The sequence below is a fragment of the Lissotriton helveticus genome, chromosome 2_2 (genome assembly GCF_964261635.1).
Source record: "Lissotriton helveticus chromosome 2_2, aLisHel1.1, whole genome shotgun sequence".
In the NCBI taxonomy this organism is placed as follows: Eukaryota; Metazoa; Chordata; class Amphibia; order Caudata; family Salamandridae; genus Lissotriton; species Lissotriton helveticus.
In genome coordinates this window covers 336,033,294-336,047,169 of record NC_136060.1, presented here as the reverse complement: position 1 = coordinate 336,047,169, position 13,876 = coordinate 336,033,294, and the positions used below count along the sequence as shown (strand labels likewise).

The window sequence follows — 13,876 nt, the reverse complement described above, 5'->3', positions numbered from 1 at the left end:
TACCAGGTAGCACAAGCCATCTGATTTGTGAAAGACGCATTGTCCCCTTGCCAAGAACATACAGGGACTGCCAGCCCACTCATTGCTTATCATTGGTTGGCTCTATTGTCACTAGAATGTGCTTGCTTTATATTGTATGCCTGTGGGAAATCAGCACCTGTTTGCAATGTACCCTCACTTTACGTCCCATATGAGACCCCTAGATGCTGGTGAAGTGTAAAGTTAAGAAGGCACTTTCCAAACAAGAAATGCAGACGGCTGGCTCGCAAAGAGGTCGTGGTGGTTCAAGCAGTTTTGGTGGTGGCCGAGAAAGCAGCTTCGACAATGGTAGTGGCGGTGGCAAATTCGGTGGTGGTGGAGGAGGAAACTTCCGCAGCCCAGGTGGCTTCGGTGGTGGAGGTGGAAGCTGTGGGTACGGTGGCGGAGATGGATACAGCAGCTATGGCAGGGACGGTGGAAACTATGGAGGTGGCTCTGGCTATGGTGGTGGAAGAAGCAGCGGTTATAATGGTAGTCCTGGTGCTTATGGGAGCCAAGGTGGTGGGGGATATGGTGGTGGTAGCGGAGGCTACAATAACTACAACGAAGGAGGAAACTTTGGTGGAGGCGGTGGCTATGGTGGCAGTGGTGGCTACAACGATTTCGGAAATTATGGTGGCCAACAGCAATCCAACTATGGGCGGATGAAGGGTGGAAGCGGATATGGAGGTGGATGAAGTTCTGGCAGCAGTCCCTATGGTGGTGGTGGAGGTGGTGGTTACGGAGCCGGTGGTGGAACTGGTAGTGGAAGCGGTGGATGTGGTGGCAAAAGATTTTCATATGAATTTGCCATAAGGCTACAGTTCTAAGCAGGAGAGCGAGGAGTTGTCAGGAAAGCTGCAGGTTACTTTGAGACAGTCGTCCATGTGCATTAGGAGGAACTGTAATCTACCACAGGAGGAGTGATGATCCTGGGCAGAAAAGTTACTGCAGCTTAAACAGGAGAACCTTCTTGTTCAGGACTCATTGCCACAGTTCGCTAAAACAAAAGTGCAGCTGTTGAATACAATGTAGTGTTGATTTAGATGTACATTCCTGAGGTCTTATTTTTTATCTGTTGTAGTTTGTCTCTTTTATTTTTTCATTACATCAGGTATATTGCCCTGTAAATTGTGCTAGTGATGTCAGGAATAAAGAAATTGAGGACTTAAAAAAATAAGTTACTTTTTCCCTGCCTGAAGTACCTAGAGGCTAATTTGTATACCTCCACCCCTCGCCCCTCAAGCAACTACCAGCTTTGTCTTGGCCTGAATGATGAATGAATGAAGTATGACATTCCTTCCAGGAGTTATACAGTAGGTCACTGTGATTGACAGGTTGATCTAAATAGGCAGCGAAGACTCCTTTGAGTGCAGCAGAAGGATGGTTACCTCTTATCCTTTTGGCATTACAATGTCAAATCCTGCCTCACAGGTCTATTTGAGCCACAAGTAATACTTTGTTGCACTTGAAAGTGAGAAATCAGGGTGCCAGAAAATTCATGTGTACCCCCTGTTTAGTGCTGATCTACCCTGTTTTTGTCACAACAAACATTTGTTTCCTGGTTTATTGGGCTACATAATCTGCTTCAAACTGGAGTTTAGAGAAAGTTTTGGATGTACATTGGTGATTTCCATAGTCTACTCCCATACAAACCGCCATCCGTCCAAGCCCAAATGTAATATGGGTGTAGACTTCACCCATCTTGGCATAGACCTTACACATGGTAATTTGCAACTGATTGCAGTAAAGCACAAAGAAAATACTGAAAACTTTGGTAGAAAAGCCCCCAGGAATGTTTAGACCATTGAATAGAGAGAGACCCTGAGTCAAACCCACTGATTAGCAGTTGCAAGCATAAATGTGGAACTCCAGTGCACATCCTCAGATCAATTTCTGGACCTGCAGAAGAACATAAGAAGACTAGACCTGCTGTCTGTCACCTGAGATGAGTTCTGAAGGATTGGACCTGTTCCCTTTTGAACCCAGGACAAAGTAGTGGACTCTGGGGTTGTTGGCTGACCTTCCTTGTGGCAATAGTGAGAAAAGAAGCTGCAAGATGACTTTTCTTAAACATTCACAGCTGACCCGTGGCAACTGTAGCTTCGACTAGATTCTGCTAATGGCCTCCCAATATTGGATTTTGTTTTTGTAGCTTCAATTATTGTTTTGTGTTTTCTACTTTTTAACTAGTTTGGTACTTTTAAATGTCTTAAGTTTTTTTTAATTTAAGCCTGCCTGCTCCACTCGGTGCCATAGTTATCGGGGTTGAGCTAAGGTTTATATTACTGAAACCTTCTGACTGGGCCTAACAGAATAGTGACTTTATTACCTATGGTGGGCACCTATTCATCTCAACTAATTCTACTTTCTTGTACTCCTAAAAATATATATTTTTTATTTTAATAATGTTTGAGGGGGGTTTATTGTTCTCTGTTCTTTCATTTATTGTTGCTTAGAACTGCTAAGATGATGAATAAAGCATTGCACAAAGCCCTTAGAGACAGAAAGGAGGCACATGGAGAAGTGTGGCTCAATGGTTAGAGCAGGCAGACCTTGATGCAGAGCTCTGGCCAGGGACCAGGGTTCGATTCCCGCCTCGGCGGGTCTCCGGCTCATTAAATCCCCTGACTGGATATTCTCGCCTCAGTGCCTGTTCTGATCATGGGTCCCACACTGCAACTCTGGGCAATAGCTTGCTTAGTTTCCACAACGGCCCCAAAAGCGCAGGGATGCCTGGCTGCACCTGGGGGGTACCCAGGAGTGGACATTTCCCAGGAAAGCCAGGAAGGGTTCCTAAGCGGTATACGGACAGCGCCGGGACACCTCCGGTGGAGGTAGCTGTGCGCTTTACAAATTCCGACATTTACATTTACATTTACATCAGGAATACTAGGGATCAGGATCTCTCAGGAAGTGAGTTCAAATATGATTAAGGTGTTGAGGCTACAATCTTCACAACCAACAACAAGGAATTAGATAAACTACCAGGAGAAATGGGGGCGACCAAGACTCACCTTGAAAAAGAAAAAGCATCAGCCTGCTTACTGTCTGCCTTAGATGGCTCTGGACAAAATGAGATGGAAAATATGACTCTACCATGAAGCAGTTTGACATGTAAGGCAAATAAGCTGGGAAAACACCCCCCTGCAGCAGCAAAGTGACATCAAGGCCAGTGCTGTTTCAAGCATGGTTAACAAAACATTCCATATTCCTATTAATGGGAGGCTAGATACATAAATGATGAGATCATCATTATAAGATTTTAAGTTCCAGAGCTTAGATGTAACTTTCAGGAGAGCGGGAAATCTCATGGGCGTGTTAATATGTTGATATGGAGGATGTCAATAAAGATCACACAGTTTATTCTATCTTTGGAGCCTGAGCAGCATTAACTATAAATATATGAAGTATTTTAGGAAGTGTAGGGATCATATTCAGTAACTTCACTTGATTGCCCTGTGAAGCACTTGTGGATAATGAACTGACAGGCTGTATAAAAGATGAATATGTTGAGGTACTCGAAGTATTCTCACTGTCTGAAATATAAATGAAAGAAAATATGCCTCACCGCTTCAATCCGGTGTAAACTAACGGGCATTGTGTCCTAGTATGTTTAAAAAACATGCCTGCAGTGATCAGAGTAAACTTTAGTGCAGAGTCAGACAGTCTGAGAAAGTTCTTGACTCACCCAGGCTGTCAGTCCACAAGAGCTTGTGGGAGTGTGTGTGCCAGACTGAGGGCTTAGCTTGCTGGCCATGTGCGTCCAACCCAAGTTTTTTGGCCAGGCTGCCAGGTAAGCAACAGAAGAATCCAGGATCCAGGCTGGACCAAGCACTTGCTGTTTGTTTATTGAGATTCCACTAGTGCAGAGTGCTGGGCATTGCTGTCAATGGAATCAGTTACACACATTGCCCCCGGACTAGACCCACTTCCAACCTGTTAATGCATAAAATGTTTTTCAAAAATGTTCAATAAAGTTAACACTAAACATGAGTCTTTGTTTCTTTATGGGAAAACTTGGCCGCAGTTTCCATTTTCAACATTTATGATATACTTGCATCTTGTTTTTCCATAAATCACAGTAAACTATCATAAGTTGATATGCCAGGGCCATAAATCAAAAGGACAGTGTCATAAATAATTATGATAGGGCCATAAATTATATCCGTGACAGGGCAGAAATCACCATAAATCAGTTTTGGAGTGCTCATAAATCATGTGTCTGAGAGGTCATTAATCACCAACGGATGACAGGCCATAAATCATTTCTGATATATAACAATCAAGTTCCGTTATTTGCTTGTCATATTTATGACACCTTTTTGATTGTTAAGGCAATTATACATGCCGTTTTATGAGGTCATAAAGTTTCTTGTTGTTTTTTATCTGCTTGCATGTGGGAATCCTCTTACTGTTGAGAGGCCCCAACTTGCAACCTATTCCGTCCATTTTGTGCCCTGATGCCAGGTGAATCTAGACTGTGAGTGCCATGATCCGCTTGCTCCCCCATCGGCCTACTCACCCTGCCATAGGCATCTCCAGGTAAGTGGCCTTCTCTCTGACCCACTACCCTGTTGGCTGTTGAGTCCTTTCCTGTGCTTAGTTTTGAGCTGGTCAAAACCAAGGGGGATGATGGACGGAGTGTTGAACATTGCAAGCACTCAGCCCCAGTCAACTGATCTGGGTTTAATCCACCATCATTCTTTAGCTCACAACGCCACCCCAGTTCAGACACGGCCATATGCAAATCAGTCTGACCCTCTGCCTCATGGGAACAGTCCAGCCCGAACTGCCAAGCCATGTCTTCCTGGGACCAGTTTCTGGCTAATCAGCACTCACCCCCAGTCAACTGATCTCAGTTTAATCCATCGTCATTTTGCTCACCAAGCCACCCCAGTTCAGACATGACCATATGCAAATCAGTCTGACATTGTGCCTCATGGGAACAGTTTTGAGCTGTGGGCCACTGCTGCTAGTTGAGCCTGTGCCCAAGATTATGCTGTCTTTACAAATGATTGATTGATTGATTGATTGAAGTTCACCCCAAACAAGGACTGGCAACAGTCCACTTGGTCTGCTCCAGGGCTGGGTGAGGTGCACAGCTTGATTGAGCCCATGTGGCCTGCTTTAAGTTTGCCACATTTACACATACCACTAGTGCTTGATGACATGCAGTGTCAAAATATTTTATTGAAAAGCTGACTGTGAGCAGCAGCAACACAAGCACTGCCAGAGCAAGCCAACTATGCTTGCTGCTTGAATTTAGCCTTGTTGAGCGCAACTGCATTTGGTCCCAAGTGCTACATGGGGCGCTACAATGCGTGATTAACACATTTGTGTAAACATGTAATGTATGATGTAATCACCAACACTAAAATGTGTTTTCAGCTATCACAATAGTAAGGTGGACCATGGCTGTCGAGGGAAGCCTTACATTAAAGGGGTGGAGCCCAAATAGCCTGATTGATTTCTGTACCATATAGGCTGTGTTGGTTGCTGGGTGATGTGAAGTCAAACCCTGAGTCCTAATAGGTCCATGCTAAAACGTTAACATACATCAATTAAGGCCTAGAGGTCCCAGGACTTGCCCTTCATAACATAGGACATAGGGTCACATGTAAAATGGCTAAATTTGGAGAGTTCCTATTTGTGACTTTTTGCAACTCACAAATAGAAAGTCAAAAAATGTGATGTACAACAATGTGTTTGACTCTGTATTTGATTCCCAGTGCGTCTTAAGTGGACCTGCCTCGTCAATACTAATGAGGCAGGTCACAATTTGGAAATGTCCAAAATCACAGGGATGGTAGCCTGCTGCTGTTAGCAGAACACCATGTCTGTCATTGCTTTTTCAATAAAACTTTTTTATTTGGGGGCGGGGAATGCAGCCAGTTTCCTTAAAGGAAAATAGGATGCATTTCAAAAACAATTTGCGATCGCATTCCAAAACATTCATACATCCTCCTGAGACTGTCTAGTAGGAAGGGACGCCCTTAACATGCTCCTTCTTAATATCGACTTGCGAACCCTATTGTGCTATTTGGTAATAGGTTATCAACTCTCAAAATAGGGTTAGTACATGGCAAAAGGCTAATTAGCGATCGAAAATGGCCTGATTCCCCGTTTGCGACCGCTAAAATCTTTTTTACATGTGGCCTATTGTTGAACTATGGTAAAGAAAAAGCTGTGGCACTCAATAATATATTCTGTGAAAGACTTTAAAGGGGTTAGAGTACTCAAATATGTACTTGTGTGCATATTGACTGTGGTAATCCTGGCACAGGATGGGATATTTGCACAGGGAAAGTAGAGATGTTTACAGTTTTGTCAATGGTGTGCATCCTGTTCAGTGGTTTAGTGAGGAATCCACAATGATGAATCATGCCATAATGTGTGGGTATGGAGTCCAAGTTAAAGGAAGACTATTAATATGACCATTCCTTAAGTTATGATCATAAAGAGTTCAGTGAGCAGTAGGAAATAAGCATTTCCCCATGTTTTGGCCTAAGTACTCTTATGTCTTCAGATTATGTATCGGGAGAATGTACTATTGGCCATTACTTCTCCCGCTAACAAAGTTGGTAATTGTATAATTGAGATTATGTGCACAGAAAAAAGCATCCAGAGACCTGAATGGGTAAGGCTAGGCAGGCAGGATTAGTCTGAATTAATCGGAGAACATGATAAACTGAACATTGTGGTTTCTGGCTTGGAATCCATAATACATCACATGCACATCTAGTCTGTAGAATAAAGATGGATAAAGATTTTTTATCATGCCTGTTAAATACATTTTAGGCTAAGGTGGACTGGGGACCTTTTATGGTGTAAAATATTGAGCTAATGCCAGTGTGTTTTTTGCCTTTCCAGAATGGCTTTTGAGGAGGATTTGCTATTTACATACCCTTCCTATTTTGAGAATAGCCCACCTCAAGTAATAAGGTCACTAGCCTTGTTAAGGCCAGTAAAGGTTGCAGTCATCTGAGTTCAACCCCTGGTAGCTAAGGCTCGGAGAAAACAGGTTTAACTTAAGAATCATATAAAGCATTTAAAAGTACACAAAACAGTTACAAATTCAAAAACAAAAAAACAATTACAATTCAACTCCAATTTTATATAAATAGAGAATAATTTGACAAAATGACACCAAAACCTCACAATCCCAATAAGGAGAACCATAGATGTAAGAAATGTAAATCATTCTCAAGTGTGAAGAAATATACCCAAAATGCAAATCACCAGATTTGTTACTTTTTGCTGGAAAAGATGAATGCATTTGCTATTTAACAATTTATGAAGCCACAGTAAATTATATTGCAATATATGGCAATCCACCCTACAATTATGTAAAATTATACTTTTAATCAGAAAATAAAACTGAGAGGGGCAATTAAAGGAATGGTAACGGGGAGAAGGATTGGAAAGAGCTTAATGTATGAATGTTGAAAGATCACATAAGGATAATTTTACAACATTTTACTTGCTTGTCAACAATATATTTTCCTAAACCATTCATATTAGATTTAACTGAGTTTTATTTAAATTCCACATCACACAAGAACACAAAAATGTGAGTAATGCAGGATCTTTCTTGAAGGCTTTGCGTAAAACTCCCGTGCTGATCCAACCCCTGCTGCGCAAGTCCTTTAGAAAATATGATTTACTCCCACTAGTTGGAATTATTTTAAAATAGAGTAAATTTTGCGGTGGTACTAACACTACAAATGTGTGTTTCAACGTGACTCTCACCAATTGAATCCAGTAGAAGATCTCCTGGATCCACATCTACAAATATCCATGAGATATGGATAATAATGTGCTTATTAATCTTATAGTTCAGATTCTGCTGGTTACTTCGAACACACGTGCCACTCTGTCATACGGCACCTTAAATTTTTCAAGACAATGCACTCTGATATTGATTGACTCTATTGATATCAAGTGAAATGATTTTGGCCCAACATCATTTTCACCTGCACTGCACCTCTCATCACTGCATCGCTGGGAGATCAAAAATATCCCACAAACAGAGAAGCTCCCATTGTCACAGCCCAGGTAAAAACTTACCTAAGAGCCACAGTCTCATGACCACAACTTTCACGATTTAATTGAAATAAAAGAGTTATAGTCTCGCTAGAAAAACACATGAACCATTAAGTTCCAATATCATTCTAGGCAAATCTTCCAACCCTGATGAAGATGCTCAATGAATAAAGTCAGAGAAACATGCAACCTTTTTTTATTTTTTGTGCGTCCATATGGTTTAATGAAAGTAATACAACAAGAATATTCGGACACTTTTATTTTACTTTTGTATATAGTATTTTTGGAACCTAGGTTTCCATGTTCAAATGACTTCGGGCCCCACTGACGTAGGGGTAGGATAGAAAGTCATAACAGTCTAGGGCAGTGTTTCACTGTTATGACTTTCTTAGGGAAGCTGGAATAGTTTAAAGGGATGTTGCAATATGTCTAATTGTATTTCTTGTGTGTACTAGCCGTTGAAACTTATGTATTTGTCAATTTGAAAGCAACATTTTAAAATGATTATGTATTAACTATTATTTATTACTTTTTTATTGTATGTATTTGATTGATTGCTTCTAAAACTATGTGTTACTTGTATTTGTATAATTGTCCATTTTCAAGCTACACTTTTAAATTATGTATCATTATTATACGTATTTTTGAAAGTTACATTTAAATTTGTATGTATTTGCTTGGCAGCGGGTTTTTTCTCCTGTGCACATGCAGCTTCTGTTTTATGTTCAATATTGAAAATAATAATAGTATTTAAAAAATAAAATAAATAAGGAGGAGTCCTCAACAGAGAAAAGCACATCTGTGCTAATTAAATACACAGATGGGCTAACCCATTTGTCAATCAGTTTAAGAAGAAAAGTAGACTATTGGATTGAGGTATCACCATTACTCTATCAATATACCCAAGTATCACATTGTATGCACATTTGCAGCTTTCTAATGTAACCAAAATGCAGCTCTCTATAAAACCCTTTCATCAATAAATAAATATGTACATAAAGCAAACCCTAAGTGTGATGGGTATGCCCAGACAAGGTTCTCGTGCACACGGTGTCACTGAAACCAAGCTGTACCTGGCTGATGAGCCCTAAGTAGGGCAATACCGGTCCTGGGGTGCTTGAGTTCTGCGTAAGGGAGGACCTGGCTTGAAAGTTTCAGCCTGACTGTTCCTAATGGAGCAGAGTCAACACTGATTTGCATACAACTTGATCCAAACTGAGATGGCATCTTGTGCACAATAACAATGGACTGGGATGAGGCCCTGACTAATTACCCGTGGCTGAGATTAATTCAAGCATTCCATCCATCACTTCCATTCCATCCATCACTTTTTGTATACTTTAGGTGTTTTCTCACAGCATGTTAAAGACATTTTTGGGTTTTAAGGAGGGAGAGAAGTGGCACAGCGGCCAGAGCGACTGACTCCAGAGTGACTCTAGGCCATAGCTCACTTGCCCCAACGGCTCCCAGCATCTTGAAACCTTAAGGGGTGATGTGTTTGTGCTTTACAAGTATGGATTTTAACAGCCATGGTTGATATAACGGCATAGACAGGAACAATCATTGGCATAGCATATAGGTCTTGGATCTAAATGGAAGAGCTATTGGCTTTGACAGTACTTTTTTGATTGTTATTACCTTATGAACACATGCGTCTTGATGGTCATTTTTATTAAAGAAATCACATTCCCAGATAGCCAATCATGCATGTGCATGTGGCATAGCATTGACCTTTAATTTACTGATCTATCATGGCAGGCAGACAGGTTAGATTCTTAAATTAAAAGTAAATAATGTGCAAGAAACTGAGGGCCAGTGTGAATAAGGAAAGGATGCAGGTTGGAACCTGTTGGGAGTGGGGGTCCTTATCGCTTACCGCCGCCACCAAATGCTGGAGGCGGGAGTCCCCTACCCCTCGCTTCAACATTAGGCTAAGTAAGGCCACCGTCTGAGATAACCCTGCTCACCCCCTTAGTAGCTTGGCACAAGCAGCCAGGCTTATCTCCAAGGCACAAGTGTACAGTATGTGCAACCACGCTCACAGCAACCCAATGATGTCACCGCAAATAGACCCCACACAAGTTTTTATAAAATTAGTATAAACTATATATAAGAGGTTATACAATATGACCACACGATACAAAATCAACATACAAGAATGGGTAGTATTCTTCCCGGTGGGTTGGTAGGTTCTAATCACAACCTCCGCTTCTAACCAACAGTTAGATCACTTCGAACCGTTTCCAAAAGGTTAGGCTAGTCGTACTGCTAGAATCACACATGTTGCAAAAGAAAACAAATACTGCTATGCATAACGATATTCTCTTGTACGTACTGTGCAACAGAGAAACAATGCCCTAAGCAGCGCCACAGTCATGTACTTTGCAATAGAAGGAATACTGCAATGCGCATCATTACCAGCATGACCTGTACCAGGAAGAGACAAACAATACTGTCCAATGAAGAAATAATTCACTGCACCAGGTTATAATCAGATACTGTGCAATGAGAATTAATGCAATGCACCACGTTACAATCAGGTAATCTACAAGGGAAAAATAATGCAGGGCGTAGCGAACCCAAGCATGTAGTTCGTCAGGCACAAATGAAGTCAGGCGTCATACGACAGTTTGATAGTTCGTTAGCTGCAATAATGCAAAGTGTAATACAACAGTTTAGGTGCTCTGTTACCGTGCCACCAATATGGATCAATGATGACCTAAAAGTACTGCTTCCCACTCCGGCCCCAGTACTGGCCCTCCTTGGGTCAGCACGGGCCGGGATCCGAGCCCAAGCAACCGGCTAGCGCAGCTGACAGAAGCGAGAATCTGAGAGTGTGTCCCTCCGGGCCCGCACCGCACCCCAGATGGTGATCCACGTTACCTTGGGGGGGGGCATGACCCCACTCTCCTCTCCTATGTCAGCGACTTGGGCCTTGATCCAGAACTCCGTCACGGGGTGTGGTGAGCTTGGGCATGCGGGTCAGCTCCTCCGGGACTGCCAGTCCAGGCCGTTGCTGTTCTCCTTTGAGGGCCCAAATGACGTGGCCCTCCTTCCAGCGGTCTCAGGAAACACCGACACCCACACTTAGCACTGTGGAGACCTTACTTTAAATGCGGCGCACACCTGGTGCACACCCGACCCAGGCACTCCTCACCCGCAAGCACAAAAATAGTAAGGGGAAATAAGCCATTGAATCAAGCGTAGACTCCTGAAATAGACAATAAAGCCACCTATTCATGAGCAAGGGGCTATCCCTGAAATACCTCTTAGGGCCTGATTACTACTTTGGCAAGCCTCCTACGGGAGGACTGAAAAAGCCATACTCACACCGCCCGTCTGATTAATATTTTAATCCTTGGCAGGCGGGTGGTGCTGTGGCCGTGTCACGGCAGTGTCTGTAAAAAAGGCCCACAGGTGAGCGTCAGAAAAGCCCGCTGTGACCCCCCCCCCCCCCCCGCAGCACGTTCCTGCATGGTGCATCATACACCGCGTGGTGCATGCCCCACCATGTATGAACTGGTGTGCACATTTGCAGGGGGGGCACACCATGTTCTCAAATGTATCCACCCCCAATCCTTGCAGCAGCAGGAGCCTTATGAGGACACCCTTTGTTGTCTCACTGACAGAATTTCCAGGGCTGGCTCACTGCCATGGTAAGGCTAGGGGTGAGGCAACTCATAATATGCTTGGCAGCGCTGCAGCGGCACCACCAGCATATTACTCAGACAGACCGCAGCATCAACTCTGCGGGATCCAGAATCCCCAGCGGCTGCTGCAGTCAAATGGAGATCCAACTGCCAAACTCAGGATACGGCAGGCAGGTCACCACACTGACTGTTCGTGGACTGCCACCACTGGTTCGGTTGTCTAATGGACCGCTGAACTCATAATCACGCCTTTAGTATATCATACGTATTAGAAACTATAGATCTGCCAATCAACACCTGTAGCAAAGGGGAAACAACCTTTACAACGCAGTCATTACATTGCACTACCTATACAACGCAGTTATTACAGTGCAACATCCTTTACATCGCATGCCATTAAAATGCCGCCATTACATCACATGTCACTACAACGCATGTCATTACAATGCATGTCACTACAATGCATGCCATTACAACACAATATAAGGTAAGTAATGGGGAATAGTAATTTTTAGCCCTTTACTATCGAACACTTACCCTACTGTTGCACTCACTAGACTGGGAATAGTAATTTTTACCCCCACACTATCCAACACTTACCCTACTGTTGCCCTAAAAGTAATATGCGTTGTAATGGTATGCATTGTAATGGAATGCGTTGTAAATGTAGTTTCTAAAAATGGGCTGTGATGGAGAAGTGTGGCTCAATGGTTAGAGCGGCAGACCCTGATGCTGAGGTCTAGCCCGGGACCAGGGTTCAATTCCCCGCCTCTGCGGTTCTTGGGCTCAAAAATTCCACGGACCTGAAAATTCTCGCCTCGGTGCCTATTCCAATCATGGAGTCCCACTCTGCAACTCTGGGCAATAGCTTGCTTAATCTCCACAACAGCCCCCACAACGCTAAGGATGCCTGGCCTCCACCTTGGGGGTGCCCAGGAGTGGACATCTCACAGAGAAAGCCAGGATGGGTTCCACAGCGGTATTCGTACAAGCGCCTTGAGACCCTTGCGGGTGAGTAATGCGCTATACAAGTATCAATTTACATTTTTTTTTTACAATTTACATGGCATGCGATGTAAAATCATGCGTTGTAATGGATGTTGCGACTTAAAAACTGTGTTGTAAATGTTTGTGTTGTAACATCATACATTCGTAGCAAAGACCTAAAAAAGACAATGAACATGGCCATCAGAGTGTGCCTTCAACAGAGTGGCCCATCAATGGCATTTATAATGGTTTTGTCTTTGTTGAGATAATTATAGGAAGTGCAGCAATCATGCACTCTCAATTTTCACTTCCCCGCAGTGATTGTTTTTCTCCAGTCAGGAAAACCACCATCCCCTACACTGTATTGCAGGCAGAACGATGTGAGAGTTGAGTGGAAGTGACATCGACAATTTTTGGTGCATGTGCCGTTCATGGACGTCAATTGACTACAATTACAGTGGTGGCGGAAGTCCCTTTACGTGCCCCTTGACCTTCACTTTCACTAACAGATACATATGCGCATACATACTCTCGCATTCACACATACACACTCACACTCAGTGATGCACACACACACCCTACACATGCGCACATTACACTCTCTCTTACATAAACATACTCAAAACTGCAAGCATGCACACAATACACATACATTTAATGTAATATTATTCACTATTAGTATAATAAAAAATGAACAAAAAACGAGGTGAGTGAAACCCCCGCCGACGTCCATAAGGACGACCTGCTTCTGCTTCTGCCACTGCTGATGCTAGGGGTTACAAAGGCAATGCCAGGGGTCGCATCAGCGATCCCTTATGACCCCGAAACGAAGTCCATGGTCCTGTTTTTGCCTACCTAAGGTTTGTGGGAAATATATTTTCATGCATTTGCAACACATTGCTACCTCTAATTGTGGTCTACACAATTTGCATTTTCAAAATCAAAGAATATGACTAAAACAAAATCTGCGAAATGTAGAAACAAGAATGTGTGAGGTACTCATTATTCCGAGATTACTGTCAGAATAAATAGAGCAATCTTACTATTTTCTTCCCATCAAAATGACAGATTAAAGAAATATATTTATGTGAACCGTGGAATGAAGACCGAGAATGGATTGAGTAGACTCATATCTCCTTTCAACTGTCCTTGACAGACATGTCTTAAATCTGTCA

The 13,876-nt window shown here is 42.9% G+C and overlaps 1 protein-coding gene and 1 pseudogene across 1 annotated transcript in view; one reads left to right on the top strand and one right to left on the bottom strand.

Annotated features, from left to right (window-relative positions):
• Window positions 1–13,876, bottom strand: part of STK32B (serine/threonine kinase 32B) — a 1,644,519-nt gene that overhangs the window by 722,860 nt on the left and 907,783 nt on the right. The window lies entirely within an intron of this gene.
• On the top strand, window positions 204–848 carry LOC144821950 (uncharacterized; annotated as a pseudogene).